Genomic DNA, 17500 nt, shown 5'->3' on the forward strand with positions numbered 1-17500 from the left:
ACTCCAGAAATTATATAGAGTGTAAAAAGATTAGAACTGTGGACAACATGAAAGGTTATTTTATCATACTTGGTGGATTTGTAAAAGAGCCAGAAAATTTTGAGTTCAAATACATATATTGATGTAAGATAAAATTCAATGGCAGATTGTTCTCATATATAATCACTGCTGTAAAATTAACATATGTAAAAAAATGGAAAGAGGCTGAAATAGCCACAGAGGAGAAATGGTTGGTGAGATTGACAAATCTAACTAATATAGCAAAATTAAGTTGTTTGCTTAGGAAAGATCAATTGCTATATTTATTTTGGATTCTTGCTGAAAAAAAATAGATGATTTATACATTTTATGATTATAGGTTATAGGGTAGATTAGAGAAAAAGGGAAACTTGGATGTAACTTTTGAAGGAGAATATAAATATAAATGTACTCATCATGGTTATTATGAAGACTGAAACCTACTTGTTTATATTTTTTTCTTTATTTTTTCTTCATTTCTTTTCTTCTTTTTATTCTGTATTTCTTTTTTAGCTATCCCTCTTTTTACTTTCCCCCATTATTATTTAATTCAAAATTTATATTGTTTTTACTCTGTGGAAAACATGTTTAATAAAAATGTATTTCTGTGTGTGTGTGTGTGTGTGTGTGATATAGAGAGAAAACAGTTTTTAACAACATATATTAACACTGATGACCATATTTACAGTTTTCTCTTTCTTCAGTCCCAAACAACTGACCCTGATAGTTTTCATTCAAATGAATCTCTAATCCAATCTGTGCAATCATTGAATCTTGAATGAGCAACAATAGGCTAAGTTCATAACGAGACAGAACCAAACAAAACATATAGTGTCTTAGTACAGTTTCTCTACAACAGGCATGTCAAACTCACGATGTCATGTGACGTCAGGCGACATATTGGCACTTTTTCCCCATTGCCAGAAATGGGGTGGGCGGGGTTTTGGTGTGACTCATCCGGCCTGTGGGCCGGCAGTTTGACATGCCTTCTCTACAAGTTTGCTCTTTAAGCCCTAGAATTCTCAGCCATGATCATGGTGGCTGGGACTTTTATAAATTGGAGGCTTAATTGGAGGCATCCTGGTTGGGAAAATTCTGACTTTGCATCATGTGTGAACCCAGCCCATCTTCTAACCAATCTTTTCTCATTGGCTAATTTTCAAACTAATACTCAACTCTTGTTCTACTCTCACTGCCAATCATTCTTCTCACTGTTCTGTTATATCAGGGGTGTCAAACTGCCGGCCTGCAGGCCAGAGGCATCATAGCGAAACCGTGCCCACCCCATTGCCAGCAATGGAAAAAAAGTCATGATACGTCACGACACATCAAGTACGTTGTGAGTTTGACACCCCTGTGTTACATCATAGATACAATATTTATTTATTGGTTTACTATTTAGGTTTGAGAAGAGAGAGTAGTCTGTCTTTTCCCAAGCTTATGAAATGACCCTTCTTGAGAAAATTATTTGAAGGTTGACAGGTATGAACTATTAATCAGTATAAAATTTTATCAGATAATTCTAGACCAACTTGGTTGAATATTAAATCCAATTGGCTATTTGGCAAAAATCCGTAAGCCTAATGCAAATACCTTTGTCAAGTTATATTTTATTTTTAGTTTATGCACTTTTTCAGAAATCCTTTCATATCCTGAGTATAGTATAATGCTCTGCTATTTTTCACCATAAATAAAATAAATAGTAAACAATATCACTACAACTTTCAAAGACACACTGGAACAATTTATAGATCAAGCAAACAGGCCTAACAACAACCTTGTTTCTCATTAGAAGCTTATAAAACTCCTGTTAATTTGTTTAGGACAACTGATCACTTCCACAAGCATCATTATCTCTTATTGATTATCTCAGCCAGACAACTGATTGAGTAGTTTACAGAATGGGTTATTAGTATTATTGTTGCTAATTAGTTTGTTTTAATGATGTTCCTTTCTAATAGCCTACTGCATGTGCTTATCTGTTTTTTCCATTTTCAGAAACAATTTTTCCTAATTTACCATTTTGTCACCTCCACTGTGGGAAATGTATTGAAATGTTGTCCAGTGCCAACCATATAGAACTTTAAACTTGTCATTGAAATAGAACTCTTTTGCCCTGTATTAATTAAATACTGTACTGTACTGTGAAGCAGAGCAATATTTATGAAAAAAGGAAAATATATTTGTGGATTGTTAACTCTGAAGAAATGGCAGGTTTTTTTAATGACTCACAATTTTGGTATGCTGAAAATAGATCTGACAGATGAATTAGTGAGCAGTCTGAGGTGCTCAAATTTGCATGGTAACTGTGATTTATTACATACTTTTTAACTTTGTAATTCATTGGTCCTGAAGTTTATCAAGTTATATTATGCTTTCCAATTCTATGTATGGTTTTGCTTTAGTAAGCTTTTAAAGATATAAGCATTTTAAGAAGGCTAGCACAATGAACTACAATTGCATTACACTTAAATATTGCAGCAGCCTTGAGATATATGTGAACAATTCAGAGCTGGAGTTCAGGTTATTTAAGCATCTGATATATTACAGAAGAGGTATTAGGAAGGGATATTGTAGATTGTGTTTTCCTCATAGATTACTCTAGGAAATTCAGCATGAATAGCATGTATTTCCACATCAGGTATTATGAAACAAACTTTTAGGTTTGTTTCAGGCATATTAATTCTCACACTGACAAAGAAAAGTGTCATTTCATGATTTTCTGAGCAGAACAAACACGCCTCCAAATTTCCTAAGATTTTAGGTAAAGAAAGAAAGTAGAGTTTCTACACAGTTATTATATAGAGATTGGGTTGGTTTTTCTCTGACCTATTTTGGAGATAAGCTTTAAAGGAAAACTGTTTAGTCAAAGAAGATATTGATTGGACCTCCATCACACGTTATTCTAAAATAAGGAATAATGTATTTAAATTAAAATATGAATAGTTCATGGGCAAAACCAATTATTTGCTCAGTCACAAGGTATGCATTTTCTTTTTACTGGAAACCTTCAGGTAAAGTCTGTAAAGCTATTTTATTGTTTACTTTTTGAAAAAAAAGATACTTTGTATTTCTACATTTGTGGAGATTGGGCCCCCGTGGTCTATATGAATACTTTCCACTCTATTGTTTAATTTATATATATTACTCTGTGTATTACACAAAATATGCAATGCACAGCTAAAACTGGGTAAAATACTCCCAAAATAAATTAGCAATAGGATTGCCAAATATTAAAAAAATTACTTAACAATGAAAAGACCACATGGAAGACACAAGTTGATTTTTTTCTGGGAAAAGAAATGTGCAGTGGGATTTTTGGGGCCTTTTTACAGTCTTTCTTTCCCAGGGGTTCCTGCTTTTTGTTGAGATTTTTTTTAAAAAAATAATTTAGCAGTGCATGATTACACTATTTATTTTCTTAACTATTCCTTTTTCTATTTAATCCTTTGTTTCCAATCGCCAAAATTGCTAGGTTTTTTTTTTACCAGTTTGGGGAATGGGGAAATCCTTCTACTTCAGAAAAGCAATTTGGATTTTTTTTAAAAAAAGAGTAAATATGAAAGCTTAGAGGCACTTTTTAAAAAAAGTAATTAATGGCTTGGTTTTGTTTTATTTTAAATCTGTTGGAATTTAATTCAACAATCTTCTACTTTACCTACAAGAGTAGGTAAAAAATGTATAGAATGGCAACATGTATATATGTATGTATAGATATACATATGTATATGTATGCAGATATACATTATACGTACATAGGGATATGTACTTTATATGTAATATTAATATACACATATATGCCTTTCCCATCAACAAACATAAACTAATATTTTCTTTTTTAAGATATTGCTTTTATCTTGTAAGATATTTAAAACTCTTGTTAATTACTCTCCCAGGCCTTGGATAAAGGTGATTTGTGCCCCTGCTGGAATGTATGGCTAGTCAGATCCATCATTGTTGTTTACTTTTTAAATCTTTTATATTCTTATAATTATTTTATTCTGTTTTTAAGTTGTTGATTTTATTGCACACTGTCCAGTGTAAATTGGAGTAAATTTATTACACTGTCCAGTGTAAATTGGAGTAAATTAAATTAAATCATGTAGACATGAAAAGCTGACCATTATCTCACAATTAGTAATATGAAAGCAATTTCATATAAAATGTTCTATTGAAAAACTGAAAATATTAGATGATTTTAAAATATTTCTTAGATGCAGTGGGGGCACATTTGAATAAATAAATCTCATGCAAAAGCTAAGTTGATAAAATTTTCTACTTGAGAAATTTTCTACTTTAATGCCATATGTGTAAATCAGACCTTCATTTCTTTGACAGTGATGGAAAGCAATGACTTCACCTTTGTCTGATACTAGAATTCCAAAAAAGTACCAAAGAATAAATGCATATCAGGGGAACAGATATCATGACAAAGGAACGAAGTATAAAATTATTCAATAAATTGATCAAAAACATCTGGATATGTTAGAAAAATTATATGACCCAGAACATGGTCTGACAGTAGACAACTCAAAAATTGATTGCAATTAGGCAGCCTTAAACTGAATTTATCTATAAAATAGATGTTGCAGATTCCTTTGGTTCTAAATGAGATACCACAATGAAATCTCATGGGAAATAATAATAGATAGTATACATGTTTCATATTTGAACAGAGTAAAAGTTGTCATAAGCATAACAGCTATATCCTATTATTTCCTTCAATGAAGGATGTTATGTTACATATTTTCCTTTCTAATAATTTCTCCCCATTGATAAAAATAAGCATGGATCTAAAAGAGTCTTTTGTTAGAAGTATGACATTTACTTCATTCCCCTGATTCTGAATCATTATTCAATGTCTTACTCAATGCTGCTTACTTGCCATATTTTTAAGACTGGAGTAAGGCAAAGTACAAGTTACACCACCTACTGCATGGTTTTTCTTTTTCTTAACAGCTGTTGCTCTTTTCACACTTCCTTCATTAGAAGGAAAAGTGGAAAAATAAAAAGAAATAAATGAAAATCATGGGACTCTTGATATTATGTATTAGTACTGTCTGTTTCCTGCCAATTTAATTGATGGCATATTGGTGAATAATTTAACCTTGATTTGGAAATTATATTTGTGTGTACCTGTAACAGAACAGGCATCCTATTTGTCTTAGCTTAATGTTTTATTACAGCAGCAACTAATTCTTTGTGTTCTATATCTGCACTTAACTTTTTAGCTGTGCTTGAGAGAAAGAATAGACCAAAAAAAGCACAGAAGCGACACACATCTTCTCCTCAGGAAGAAAAAAACAAAACAAAGTCCTTTAACTAAACAATATAGAATTGAAATAAAGAATAACTGAGCATTTAGAACAGCACAAAAACAACAGAGTAGCAATCCTTCACTGAACCTTGTTCCAGAGAAAAGGCTAGTTTAAGTATTAAAAGATGTCAATACTGTAATATCAAATATAAGCACTAGCTCACTACAAGAAACAAACCGACTACTGTATAGCGTGGTTGCAGTTATAACTAAATACCTTGGGTGCAAAATCAACACAGAAGAAACAAAAGCCAAAGAAAATTCAAGCTGTAAGGTTAAATCAGCATGCTAAAATCAGAAGCAAGCAAGCTAGAGCAAATGAAAGAAAAGAAGCTGAAGAACAAGAAGTCAAAGGAATAGTAGATGTGGCAATACCTGAAGACAAGAGAATAGAAGAGAAAGAACTGGAAAAATGCACAAAATACAAAACCTGAAAAGAGAACGTTGTGGCAAAAAGAAGCAAATATAATATCAATAGTCATATGTTCCTTGGGTGCAATCCCAAAGCAAATGCCTCTGTTGTGATTCAGGGTCAGCCTGTAGGTTCGGCAGTTGGGTCGGATGACTCAGAGGAGGAGGAGGAGAGTGTTGAAGACCTTGCTGAGGGGGTTGAAGATCTTGCTGATGAGAGTCCTCAGCCAGGCCCCTCCCACTTGGTCACCACGGAGACCCAGCTGTGTGAGCCTGACAGCGTGGATGAAGATGACCCACAGCTGGCCCTGTTCAAGGACGCCCGACGCAGGAGGCAGTCAATTAGGAGTAAACAGAGGAAGGCAATGGGGCTTCTCGGAAGGAGGCAGAGAGAAGCCACGCCCTGAACTCTATATAAGGGGAATGTGTGGGGAGGGCTGGTTTGCTGAAGGCAACCGCTCGGATAGTTCGTGTTTCTTAAAGCTCCTGTTTCTTGGTTCGTGTCTTGTTTGTTTTTGTAGTAATAAATTTGGCAGGCGTAATTCCAGCCTCTTGCTGTTTGTAAAGGGGTTGCCTTTTCTGCAGGGCCGGTAGCAGGCTGGTACAGAACAGCCTCACTACTTTTGTCAGCATTGACAAAATCACCATCTGTTAATTGCAAAAGATGATACCTTTAATACTATCAAACAATAATATCTGCCTTTTCCAGATACTTGTAAAAGACTTGATAGACAGACAAAAATGCTAAATCCTGTCTAAACATCTGGCTGACTATGTGACCAACTATAATAAAGCAGAAAGGCAGATGACAAGAACCAATAGTGCTGATTTTTAAGAAATATTACCATATATTTATTTAGCTATTTTAATTACTTTGTCTGTTTATTGAAAATAACTTATTAATCTCTAGAAATCATTAATCTAAGATAAGCAGGTCTTGATGTAGTATTATGGATTGAAAAGGGTCTTTCAATTGTTAAATCAAACTTCCTTCGTAGAAATCCAAATTAAATCATCCTACTTTCTCAGTAATTGGTTTCATAGTTGAACCTTTTTTGCTCTTAGGGTCTTTTCCTGCTAAAATTCCATTTCAATCTGTTTTCTTGTAATTTAAATTCTTTTGCCATCTCTGAAATGTCTTGTATGTCTTGCATAATTAAAAATTAAGTTCTCCAATTTATTATATTTCAAAACAGAAAAACAGTACTAATGTTATGCAATGCTGTAATAGAAAAAAAATATTCAATCCTTGAAGAATAAATAATGCTGTCACTAAATATAGTTTCAAGAAATAATAGCTTCTTTTGGTTTTGATTTCACTTTTCTAGAAATGTTATTGCTTTGGGGAGAAACCCATCTGATGCTAGGAGGATTATCCTATCAATAATAATATTTTTCAGGTTAATTCTTGTATACTTAATATGATTTTGTGATACTGAAACATAGAGCATACCAGGAAAAAAGTGTTTTTATTTTTATTATGAATGCATTTCAAAGGTCAACATTTGTACATTATGTGTCCAAAACATCAGTAAAACTTGGATATCACTTTAAGTATCACTACTCCCCTAAATAAATAATCTCACAATGCCACTTTTATTGCAGCTGAAGAAACTGACCTTCCATCCCAGCCCTTTGTCAATCCATCCTCTATGATTGAAGGATGAAAACTTGATACTTGCCTGAATTTTTAATGCCTGGCTTTTGCCCTGAACACACAAAATGTTAATGTTACTTTTGGTACACATGTTTCTCTGTTTATATCTGTCATTGTACTTACATGTATGCACCCCATCCCATTCCACAAATCTCCTGTTAAAAATATTGTATTGGTGCAGTTACTGGGTTGTACAATTCAGAAGTCACTTCTTGGATTTTCAGCATAGTGAGCTAAATGAAGAGCATGTGTGTAGGGAGAGGAAAAAACAGGGAAAGAGGGAAAAGAAAGAGAGAGAGAGTCTTCCCTCTTCTTGGTTTTATGATATGTTGATCATTCATTACACTGGTATGAGGGTTTTACCTTCCTAAAGTGATGATTTAATACAAATGCTTATTAGGAAATGAACTCATATTTATTTTTCTCCATAGAACAGCATGTTATCATCAGTAAATCAATTGAGATGAATAGAACTATTTATGGTGAAAACAATGGACAAAATGTACAGGTGAAAAGATCTTTACAATTTTTTACAGGATATAGGTTTATGCTGTATTCTGCAGTCAATAAAGCACCAACCATTTGAATCATCTGACATACATTTCTCTATTTTTATTTTGATTGACATTATACCTGGCCCAAGTAGCAGACTAAAATCAGGAATAAATTGCTAGATTAGGTAAGACGGAATTAGTTTTGAAACTTCTTGTATGGAAAATACAGCAATAATAAATTAGGAATGACACCAGGAAATCTCACACTTTAGCTGCTTTTCTCCTGTGTTTAAGGGACGCGGTGGCTCAGTGGGTTAGGACGCTGAGCTTGTCGATCAGAAAGATCGGCAGTTTGGTGGGTTGAATCCCGAGTGCTGCGTAGCAGAGTGAGAGCCTGTTACTTGTCCCAGCTTCTGCCAACCTAGCAGTTCAAAAGGACGTAAAATGCAAGTAGAAAAATAGGGACCACTATGGTGGGAAGGTAACAGCGTTCCGTGCGCCTTTGGCATCTAGTCATGCCGGCCACATTACCACGGAGACATCCTTGGACAAGCGCTGGCTCTTCGGCTTTGAAATGGAGATGAGCACCGGCCCCTAGAGTTGGAAATGACTAGCACGCATGTGCGGGGGAACCTTTACCTTTACCTATCCTGTGTTTGTACTGGTTTGAATTATCTAGAATCTTCAGTAACTGCTTGCAAGGTACCTAGTCTGGACTATAGAAATCATACCCTTCTTACTTGTTAATCCTCTTCTATTTGTGCCTTATTTCAGGTACACAATTGGCTCTTACTTACCCCAACATTCTTTTGTTTGTACATTATTAAATATAGGTATACAGTATGTTTATGTGTGTTAAAGCTGTCTTGTCAGGAAAGGGTTTCTCTGGTTTCTTTCTTTTTTTAACATGGCTATTAACATGGCTATTTATAAGTTTGTAGGTCACATCTCTGTGGCTCTGATGATTAAGCAAAATATCATATAGTGGATCAGTAGAATCCTATGCATGTCTTCTCAAGGAAACTTGCTATTCCTACAAAAGGCAGTGCTTTTTTTTGTAAAACAAAAAGGTGCTGGAAATCACACATGTCATACCACCTGCCTTGCCTACCCTACAAGGTTCCATCCCAAAAAGGTGCCAGAACTCTGTTCTGGGTGTTCTATGACAAAAAAGCCCTGACAAAAGGTATAATATTATTTCTATAAAAAGTCTTTTACATTACTTGAACAGGTTAAAAAATACGGGCCTTCATCTGTAGTTGCATTTCCAATGAATTCATTCAACTCTGAAGAATATAGAACAGCAATGGATACTAAAGCCTCTCTCAAATTTCTGCTGAGGTATAGTTTGTGATCTGGTGAAATGGTAGCATTATCAAAGGCATTGGGAGTAATACATTTAATTTAATTATAATTTAGTTAAATATAGCTTTGAATGAAATTAAATCATTTGGTTTCTCTTAGCTATGCTTGTTTCTCAGCTCATCCAAGCATACTGTTCAAAGAACAAGAGAGAATAGTCAACCAGAAAAAAATTACATATTCCTGATAGCACTATTTGTTAAGGAGTATCCTGAAATTTTATTCATGCAATGGGTAATTGGTGAATAATATTTTACACTGAAGAACACTTGACATTGATATGTTTTTATCCTGAATGGGCACAGTTCCTTCCATTAATAAAAAAAAAGTTGCTAAAATTCTTGGCCACAATCCTAACTTTATCAACTATAATTATGAAGATCAGATTGTTTAGGGATAAGAACAAGAATCTCTAGCATTGGTCTTGGATGATCCTAATGAATATAGCATTTGCTATATATTTCTATACTTTGAGATCTGTCTGTCTGTCTGTCTGTCTGTCTGTCTGTCTGTCTATCTATCTATCTATCTATCTATCTATCTATCTATCTATCTATCTATCATGTATTAAAAAAGAGAGAGAAAGATACACATACCTAGAGAGAATATGCATACAGTGGTTAGGGAATACCAAGTTCTACCCCCCCCCCTTGGTTTTTGGCCCAGAAGCCAGCTGTGTGATTGAACAAGTCATTGTCGCTCATCCCTAGACTGACAAGTTTTTAAAAATTATTCACCAGCACACATTGGTCTGAATTTGCAAATAACCACTAAGTCCTTGCAAATGATGTCAAGTGCAGAAGTCTAAAGATAATGGAATGGAATACATGCTGATAATTTTTGCACATTTCTCTATTTTTATCAAATCTCCCACCATTTTCATGAAATATTCACATTTTCTCCATCAAAATAGGGCAATGGATATTGTGTTTATACCCCTTCCTCCAATGTGCTTTATGCTTTTGAGAAGAAGAGTCACTTTAACTGTAATTCTTTTTAATACCTACTCGTTTCATATTTTCTTGAAAGCAGCTTTTAGATAACAATGGCAAAATCAGTGTGAATGCTAATAAAAATGTTCAGTATACAATTTCTCACTTCTAAAATGTGAGAACCAGATGATAATGGATACAGAAGTGCAGGAAGCTTTTATAATCTATTTGTGGCATAATGCAGACAAAATATGCCACTTTAGTATTGCTGAATCTGCCTAATTATTAGGCAGAAAGAATTCAAAATTAGTAAAATACACATATACATATTTTTTTAAAAAATATATCTTGTCAGGATATAAAAAAATCTCATGAATTCATGATATTGCAATAATTATACTTAAGTTCTTGAAAACTATAGCCAGTTGTAATGGAATGCATGACCCTGGGGTAAGAGAGGAAGAAATGATGTCTACAAAACAATCAGACATGAGATATAAAGGTGCCTCCAATGACTTTATTTATTGATTAGATTTTATCCCACTATTATTATTTTAAAAGTAATTCAAGACAGCGAACCTTCATAATATTCTTCCTTCTTTTCCCCCTACAATAACTCTGTGAGGTAGCTTGGTCTGAAAGAGCATGACTGCCCAATGTCACCCAGTCAGATTTCACACCAAAGGCAGGACTAGAACTGTCTCCTGGCTTCTAGCTTGGGGCCTTAACCACTTAATCAAACTGAAGTTAGTGCCTTCAGACGTGCATGATTCTTTAATGAGGTCTTACAATAAAGTAGAATCTGTTCATCAGCTTCCTGTGTGATTAATCTGGGAAGACTGACATCAGTGGAGAAGAAAGATAAGGAAAATATTTGATATTATGAGCATGTGTTTTATCTAGTTGTCTATCTTTTTCTATTTATATCTGTCTGTCTGTCTATCATCTATCTATCTATCTATCTATCTATCTATCTATCTATCTATCTATCTATCTATCTATCTATCTATCTATCTATCTATCTATCTATCTATTCCCCCCCTCTCTCATCTCTCTTCTATATATCATTAAAACATACATTTGCCGTATATATACAACATATATATTCGGTATACATATATATGTAATTAGATGTTTATGTATCTGAGTACATGAAATATGGTTATTGAAACTCATGAAAACTAATTTTTTCATCCTGGCATAGTGTGCTGCACACTGAATCTTCAGAAAATATTTTTGCTTGATACCTTTCTTGATACCTTGTTACCATCTTTACATCCAGTAAATCTTTCTTTAACAGTGTTGGAAGTGATTCAGTAGACTGTGAGGTAAGCAACCTCTGTCTTTTCCATTAGATTCATTGTCTTTCAGGTATACTGAAGAGACTAATGTGGCCTTAAAAACACTTGGTTGTTTTAATTTTAATTTTGTCTTTTAACATTATATAATAGGATTGTTATATGTTTGTCAATAAATTAATGGTTTAGATTAGGGAAAGGGAAGTTGCTGAGTCACAGTGCGCCATAATGCCTCAACCTTGCCTATGCTTCCAGGAATTACTGACAACTGCAGTTCAGCAACATCTGGAAATTTAGATCTCTCATTCCTGGTTTAGATATTCCAGATTATATGTCTCCCATAATGCCTGGCATAAATAGAACTGCTGTTGGCCTTTAACAGCATGAGGGAATGGAGAACAACATAGAAAAGTAATATAGCAAAAAATTTCAGCCTTTTAGGTCTTCTATTCCTTTCACTGAGATAATAAATTCTACCTGTTTTCTATTTAACAGCAGTGTTTAGAGTCTGATTTTAGTCCCTTTTCTCACTCTGTGTGATTTAGCTACTGAGAAGGTGCTTTGTTATAGTACTTGCTAAACCTCCAGGGGTGAAGAGCATGGCTTGTACCTCCACATTACTCTCTTGCCAGGTGGTACAGCAGCTTGTTGCAGCAGTTAAAATACAGAGCCATATGTCCATTTTTCTATTGCAATTGCTTTGGAGGAAAGGACATTTGGGAAAGAAAAAAGAAATGAATGGCAAGAGGAGTTTTATTGTTGTTACTGTTTTCATAGTCTGGATAGGTTAATAATCATCAGCTCTGAAAATAGATAAATGGCACTTTGATTTAGAAAATCCTGTTGATTTTATCATATCCTTCAAGAATCTACCTTATAGGAATCTTTTGTTGGAATTATTTAAAAGCCACACAGGATGTCAGCCTGATCTACAATAAAATTAATAGAAAATGTTAGGAGGAGTTTAACTCTCACTCTATGGAACTTGAACAACTTGTTTCCAAATATTTGGGTGATATTTAACTGGCATCTGGTAGTGAAGCAAGAGATCAGCTTAAAAGAAAAAGAAAAGAAAAAAGTCATTGAATGATAGTTTTACTTTCAGTAACGCTAAGAATCATTTAGCTTACGGAATCCCATTTCAACAAATGCAGATCTTGTAACCTGAATTTATTCAAAAGGAAGGGAAGCAATAGAAAGGAATGAATGGTTGTGTTATCACTGCACAGCAAATGTTTTGCTTCCTGAAGTCTTTTGGATGCCTCTTCGAGATCATGAAGATAACCTGTAATTTAATCTACACATTATTTTGTAGAAATCTGCTTTTGTAATATATACCCTTCAGTACCTAGTTGGCTATGCTGGGGACATGAAAGAAATATAAGAAAATATAAAACTGTTGCTGAAGCACATCTAGTTCACGGGATGCAACTGGAATATCTGTGGAGATCTAAAAGTAGTGGCTCTGCTCCTTGGAATGTAGCTTGGATATATCAAGTACTGTTGTTAATATGTGAATGGGACAGCTGTGAAAGAAAAACATATTGCAATAAAAAGAAATGGCCACTCCAAAAGAATTTGGTTCCAGGATAGGAAAAAGTGGTAGATGAACTACTTGTTGACCCAACAAACATATTTCTGATTTCACATAAAACTCAGACTATTGAAAAATGTTGTGAAAGCGATGAACGAGGAAAGTGAAGGTTTTCATTATTTGACACAGATGTTTCCAAGAATAACTGGTCCACAAATCAGATAAGTCATCAAGGAGAAATAGTTCAAAGATCTGTAAGTGAGGCCAGAGAAAATTTCATGAAAAACATTTGTAGTGTATGCTGTTAAGCACACACAGGAAATACCAGCACAGCAGGGGGCTGGACAGCTCCAGGCTATAACCGCTTCTGTGGGAAAGCCTGAATAGAGCGAGTCGTTGACAGCCCCAGGCATGGTCAGCTCTGGTGGGAAGCCAGGGTTTAAATCCATTGGCCACCTGCACTGGCGGGAAGCCCAGGTTCAAATCTATTGGTCACCATTCACCTGGGCAGGTATAAGAGACGCCAGGTAAACCCCTTTGCCCCAGCTTCATTCTGAATCCAAATAAAGAACTACTACCCAGCTCAAGTGTCCGTCTCTCTGTGCGACCACGCAACATTGCAACATTCAAGGATGTCATTGAGAATTTTCTTGGCAACTAAGAGCAACAAACTACATTCAATTGGTTGAAAAAGTGCAACATATCACTGAAGATTTATTTTCTGCATTCTCACTTGGACTTCTTCCCCAAAATCTAAGTGCACTCAGTGACAAACACAGTGAAAGGTCCTATATACTCTAACATAAACCTTAATTTATTAAAGAATAATCTGTTGGTATTTAAATAATGATTATACTACTTTTCCCATTTATTTAACAATTTAATTTTCCAAGTGGTTAAAAAATCCCAAGTGAGTTGCCCTTCCTTCACTTACCATAAGGAAAGAAAAGGAAAATGCAATTTTTATATAACAAAGATTATGTTCATAAAACTGTCAAAAACTTTATAATTTTTGCCTGATTAAAGGTCATTCTTCATTTTATTTTTATTTTTTTAGTTAGTTAGTGGAATGCACTGTCATAATTAAGCCAAATGTCTTGAGAAAGTTTGAAAACTAAACAATAGTATTCAAGATAAAAGAGTAAAAAATAATTTCCACAGGAGAATGACCTTTCTTAAATGACACTTCTACTTTGCTTTGTAGGATATCACTGTGCACTATATACAAACATACCCTATTTTGCTAGACACATAATTTCACAGTAAAATTAAGCTAGCAAAAAGGCTTTTGTTGTTATTTAGGAGAATACATCAGCTTTTGAGAAACTCAAAATAAGAGCCACATTTCTGCTGTGTTGCTGCATAAATAAGCCAGTTGGGTTTATATCTATGAGTAGTGAACTTTAAAAGAGATAATACCATAGATAGGAAAACAAAAACGATTTAGGTTAATTCTTTACAAGCATTTTTTCTGATTAAAAAAATCTCAGCTATTTTTGTATTAAAATAAAAAATATGCTAAAAATGTCAAAACAAATGAAATAATCATATGCAAATTTTACTTCCAGTATCCAGTATTATAATTCTGATGCTGCTTTATTAAATTTTATCATGTATTTATTTCTTTATTAAACAAATTTATGTTGCCACACGTGGTCAATTACTATTTAAAATATTAGATAAGAATTTCAGGACAGAATCTAGCTTGACCTTGCTGTTGCAATAAATTGGTAATATTTTATGAACTTTGCATGCATAGTATTTCTTAGCAGGAGTACTACTCAAATGAATTTACTCATCATGATATCAAGAAATGGAATATTAGCTATTTTCCATGTTGTTATATAAAATGGAATGTAGCAACTAGTAAAATTTGCCTATAATGTTAAGGCAAAAGGATGTGGCTTTTGATATAATGTTTCACTTTTGAATTGAATACTTTATTTGCCCAAGTGTGATTAGACACACAAGGAATTTGTGTCCTTAATTAAAAAATAATAATTTTAATTTAATTAAAATATGATTATTTAATTTATGATTTGAACAATTAGACTGAAAAAGGAAAATAGGCCAATATATCTGCCTATATAAGTTATTAAAATCATATAGGCTTTGTTAAAGAAATTGCAGATAAAAGGGTCATAATAGAGGCAATTAAGGTTCCACAACATCATTCAAACAGCATAAATCTTTTCCCTCTGAGTGAATAACTATGAAAAGCCAGTTTGATGTGTGGTTAAGGCATCAGGCTAGACACTATGAGATCAGTAGTTCTAGTCCCATCTTAGGCAAAAAGCCATAAGCTTTAAAATCAGGCAATAACAAATTACTTCTGGTGTCTTGCCAAGGAAACTAAAGGGCTTTGTCCAGGAAGTCATCAGAACTAAATACTGACTCAAGGACACCTGAAAATAAATTAAGATGATATAAGATGATTCTATGAGTGAGAATTATTGGAATTTTCGCATCTGAGAAATAAGTCACCACACATTTTAAATTCTAAAGAAACATCTTTGAAAACTGTGTTATTTTGTAATTTAGAAGGGGCAGTGGATTTATATCCACTATCCTCAAACTGTATTTTTTGTAAATAAAATCAATTACTTCAAAATGTATTAAAGCTTATACAAACTTGATTGACAGTAAGATCACTAAACTCCTTATAGCTTAGAAAAAATATAGCACATGTTAATATAGAAGACAAGATAGCCACACAGAGGAGAAAGAAGTTATGACTAAACATGACATGAATAGCTAGAAAGTCACACTGTGAAGATAATATAATTGTCATACTATAGAATACCATTCATCAGTCTGCTGAGTTATTAGCTAATTATTTTATCTGAAGCCTAAAAATGGTCAGTACTTTCAAAACTGCGTGAAAATGGTGAGAATTTCAGAAAGCCTAAATATATAATACTCATACAAGTTATTTTTTTACTTTTCTCCTTACATTTTATAAATCATATAAAGATTCATTACATCTTTCTGGGACATAACTAGGATTGTACAACATGTCAAAAAGAGTTTCCTTTTATAAGCATACAACGTGAACCCATCACCATCCTGGCATGCATTATTAACATGAAAATACTCCATTATCCAAATAAACATTCGCAACTCTGCAAGCCAGCAAAAAAACTCAAACAGCAAAACTCCCTTTGGGACTCAGTTCAGTTATGAAACATAACTAAAATCTAATTGAGTATCAGAATTCAAATGCCATTTATTTTGGAATTATAGTTCAAAAATGTCCAGATGGAAAAATACTCTTTTCATTTCACATGAAAATATTATATAACTATAGTTAAAGGTAAAGGCACAGGTTTCTCTTGTCGTGTCCAACTCTAGGGCATGGTGGTAATCTTCCTTAGCTCAGGGAGCCCACATTGTCTCCAAAGACAATTTCATGGTCATAAGGCCGGAGTGACTCTAGGCTGAGGTACATGGAATACTGTTACCTTCTCTTTGAAATGGTACTTATTTCATCATCATCATCATCATCATCATCATCATCATCATCATTTTAGCCATTGTCTATCTACTGCAGGATGAAGGCCTCTTCCGCATATTTCCAATCTATACAGTCATGAGCTTTCTTTTGCCAACTGGGCCTGCGATACTTGCTGATGTTGTCAATCCATCTTGTTTTAGGTCTCTTTCGTGAACACTTTTATCAAGTGGGATCTTATTCTATGACTGCCTTAGTCTTTTGCTATGTAACCAGTCCATTTCCGTTTCAATTACTTTACTCGCTTGATATTTGTTCTTTAATCTAGGTGCAGATCTTTCTATCTTGTCTTGTAATGTTGAGCAGGTATCTTTTCATGGCTCTTTGTGCCACTCATAGTTTTGGTATCGATTGTGAGGTTAGTGTCCATGTTTCACCGGCATATTTTAGGCCAGGTAGCACAGACTGATGGAAAACTTTTCTCTTCAGGCATAGGGGGAGATTGTTCTTGAGTTTTGTTGGCCAAGATATATGTAGTAGTCTGCTATATCTAATTCTCCTCCATATATATGTGTGTGTGTGTGTGTGTGTGTGTGTGTGTGTGTGTGTGTGTAAATTACTAACAAAGAATTAAGGGAGACTGAGATGCATTTCTGACTCTTTAGTCTTCATCAGTCAGCCATACCCTTCTGAGATTCAAACCTGGGCTGATTGCATATTAGGCAGTATATTTACCTCTTTAGCCACAGGATCTCTCTCGCTCTGTTAGCTTTCTGAAAACAGGAAATAAAGATTTGCCCCATGTTTGGGGCCTAGCAAGGTAATCTAAATAGTTAACATTTTATATATATATATATATATATATGTATATATATGTATATATATATATATATATATATATATATATATATATATATATATATATATATATATATATATATGCATATATATATACATATATATATACATATATATATATATATATATATATATATATATATATGTATATATATGTATATATATATA

This window comes from Vipera berus, assembly GCF_964194415.1.
Source record: "Vipera berus genome assembly, chromosome: 4".
NCBI classification, from domain to species: domain Eukaryota; kingdom Metazoa; phylum Chordata; class Lepidosauria; order Squamata; family Viperidae; genus Vipera; species Vipera berus.